We start from the raw sequence: 3,736 nt of genomic DNA, 5'->3' as shown, positions 1-3,736 counted from the left end.
CCCAGAATCGTTTATTTCGATTTCTCGACGATATGGTTTTCAGACGGATGCACGCAATCGAATTGTCTTGCTGGGTAGTACTCTGTAAACACGAAACGTCTCGACGTTGTTTATCACTTTGTATGTTTTTTCTCTAAAGTGAATTGAGGAAATCCAGGGTAAATAAAATTGATTGTTCTCCGGCCCAAAAGCAAGAAGCGTCAAATATTAACCACATGATTCGATATTCAGCGAACAAGTTCTTGGCGACAAACCAAACCTTTCGAACATGACATTTGCGCAGGAATAACAAATCCGATTCCACTTGCTTACATTACGTCAAGAATCGGTCTTGATTGGGAAGGAAGGTTCTTGCTGATGTGTGCTTAAGACGCATGGCAAGCACTGTCGAAGGGTGGTGTGAGGGAAGTGGAGCAATTTAAATATTTATTCTCACTCTGTTCGAACCTTTGAGATCACATAAGCACATGTACGCGTAAACGTGGTGAAAGGAGGAGAATGAAAAAAAGGGAACGTGTGCGTAGCAAGGGCTTCAGGATTCTTGAATTATGAATCAATTCTCAGCTTCATGGTTCGTTTTCTCAATTTCAATCCTTGTTTGGAGACTTGTGGTGCCAATAGGAGGTTAATTGAGTATATTACGTAACCAAGGAATTGCTCAAAGGTCGTCAATCGTCAATCAGTGTGGACGCGTTTGTCAGTCGCTCCTAGCGACTCCTTATTGTTTTGCCGTTTTTAAAGTGAGCTGTGAAATTTGTACTGTGGATTCTTCCACTGACTCCGGCATGTAGAAATGTGCTGGATGCCCGCGTCAATTCCACGCAGCCTGCCTAGGATTATCTGTAACAAGACAATCAACATTTCGTCATTTGTGTTACCATGCTGTAGCTCATGCCAAACTATGATCACGACTAGTTTTGTGTACAATGCGCTTGTGGAGCAATTATTATGTTTTACGAAAAATAGAGCTGTGAAAAAACATTTCCTCCAAAAAGTAGGTGAAAATGGGGTAAAATTGTCCAAAACACATACCTACAAGGCTCTCCGGTCTATGAAAAAACGTGCAATCGATTCCCCGGACGATTTCCCTTCGGAAAAGTTGTTTTTCATGGCCAGAATTCAGCGTGCTGTTGAGATATTCAATTTCGGGTAATTTTGGACCCATTTTTGCCCATAGTGCAACGGTTACAGTACCAATCACAGCAACATTTTCGGCCACCGGAGCATCATTCGACATAACGACCAGGATAAAATTAACAGCAATAACAAAAACAACTACTAGTTCCACATCAGAAATCATGACAACCCCCCGTTTTCTTCCACCTGATCGAGCGCTTCTTTCAGCAGCAAAATATGTCTTCAACAGACCGTCGGGTAATTATCAACCTACGATGCAGTTTGAAAAAAGGGAAACTATAAACCCGTACCCAGTAAGTGGTCTTCCGAATTCACATGGTATGGTTCCGGGGAATTCTTCCTCTACATCGAGTCAGCCGTGCACATGTAGACATGTGTGTTTTCGGCACAACTGACGCACTCACCTGAGGTAGAATATGACAACACAGCTGAGCCCGAGGATCTTCATGGTATCTCACATAACTTGAGGGATTTCGGACAGTATGCAGCAACTTCACCCCCTGACCAGCACGATGTAAGTGACCATGTCGCTAGTTTATCAAGTAGCTCTTTTGAAGTAGGACTACGTCTGTGATTTCAATATGGGGGTACACCGAAAATGGAACATGTAAAGGGTGATACGGTCAAAATTTGGTCAATATCAACTTGACGTATTTCTTTCAATTTTGCATTTAAAAACCCTGAACACCCCTCATTTTGAAGGTGTGTGTGTGTAGAATGTTGCTCCTATTTTGATTTTGAAATTCACTCTTCAGTTGTCAAAATGCCGTCCAAGCAAGAAGAGCAGCGCATCGCGAAAATCCGAGCTACTCGCACGCAAAGTTGGCAAAATCGCTAAAAGTTGCCAAATCAACCGTTACAAATGTAATTAAAGTGTTTGGGGAACGTTTGTCGACAGCCAGGAAGTCTGGATCGGGGGGAAATCGAAAACCGGAAGCCGCTGAGACGACAAAGAGAGTTGCCGGTAGTTTCAAGCGAAACCCTAACCTCTCTCTCCGAGATGCCGCAAATAAGCTGGGTGTATCGTCTACAACCGTGCATCGAGCCAAAAAACGAGCCGGACTATCGACTTACAAGAAGGTAGTGACTCCAAATCGCGATGATAAACAAAATACGACGGCCAAAGCGCGATCCCGGAGGCTGTACACGACGATGCTGACGAAGTTTGACTGCGTGGTAATGGACGGCGAAACCTACGTCAAAGCCGACTACAAGCAGCTTCCGGGACAGGAGTTTTATACGGCAAAAGGAAGGGGAAAGGTAGCAGATGTTTTCAAGCACATGAAACTGTCAAAGTTCGCAAAGAAATATCTAGTTTGGCAAGCCATCTGTACCTGTGGCTTGAAAAGCAGCATTTTCATAGCTTCCGGGACTGTCAACCAAGAAATTTACGTGAAAGAGTGTTTGAATAAACGTCTGCTGCCTTTCCTGAAGAAACACGGTTGTTCCGTACTGTTTTGGCCGGATTTGGCATCTTGCCATTACGGTAAAAAGGCCATGGAGTGGTACGCCGCCAACAACGTGCAGGTGGTTCCCAAGGACAAGAACCCTCCCAACACACCAGAGCTCCGCCCAATTGAGAAATACTGGGCTATTGTCAAGCGGAACCTAAAGAAGACCAAAAAAACTGCTAAGGGCGAGCAGCAGTTCAAGGCAAACTGGCTTTCTGCGGCGAAGAAGGTGGACAAGGTGGCTGTACAAAATCTGATGGCAGGGGTCAAGCGTAAGGCCCGGCAATTCGGATTTGGAAAAGCGGAAGCCTAACTGAATATTTTTCATAAATTTTATACTAATTGAACTTGAAAAAGAAATTTAATTTGATTTTTTTAAATAAACGATTTCACCGATTTACACGCGTTTTCCCTTGACCAAATTTTGACCGTATCACCCTTTAATAAAATTATGAAAGATTTTGAACGTTAATAACTCAGCTCTCCCTGGACCAATTTCAATAATTTTATGACAAATCGATCAGAAATATTTCGACAAATTTTCTAAATTTAAGACTTTATCAATTTTCAAAATGTCACAATTGAAAATTGCACGAATGAAAATTATCGCCAATTGCCTGCGAAAAGCGGTTTCCCTAACACAGATTTCAAAGTTGAATTCCATCCGGTCTGACCAAACGGTGTTTATTCAATCACCGCGTGGTGAGTGGTGGTGTTCTCCAGTACACAACGAAAGGCTGCCTGCAAGCAGCGAGATGCAGCCCACATGAGCATCCATAGAAGGAGGAAGGAGCCGCCCCGCTATTGATCGGAATCAGTAGCTCTTCGTGAGTCATTGTGGGCCATCTATGTCAAGCGGGTCATACTCAAGAGTACAAACAGAGAGAACCCCGCTCAAATTCCAATTCCTACACAAAACACAAGCTCCTGCTGGAGTAAACAAATAAGAATTATTATATAAGTCCACATAGTCCTAAGTCACCATTGCGTACAACCCCGTAGGGCTGTTCCTTGTAGTTTTTTAAGTGAAACTACTGTCTATTACCAAAATTTTAACCGTATGCGTAGTGCGTATAAAATAAATTAAATTCAAAATAAAATAAGCGGATGCACATACACAGCAAAAAAATGTAATATCGATCAACGTA

This window comes from Ochlerotatus camptorhynchus, unplaced genomic scaffold (assembly GCF_037179485.1).
Source record: "Ochlerotatus camptorhynchus isolate MF236.1 unplaced genomic scaffold, CSIRO-AGI_Acam_v1.1 ptg000225l, whole genome shotgun sequence".
Classification (NCBI taxonomy): domain Eukaryota; kingdom Metazoa; phylum Arthropoda; class Insecta; order Diptera; family Culicidae; genus Ochlerotatus; species Ochlerotatus camptorhynchus.
The sequence above is the reverse complement of the archived record's forward strand: the minus strand, read 5'-3'. Positions refer to the sequence as shown.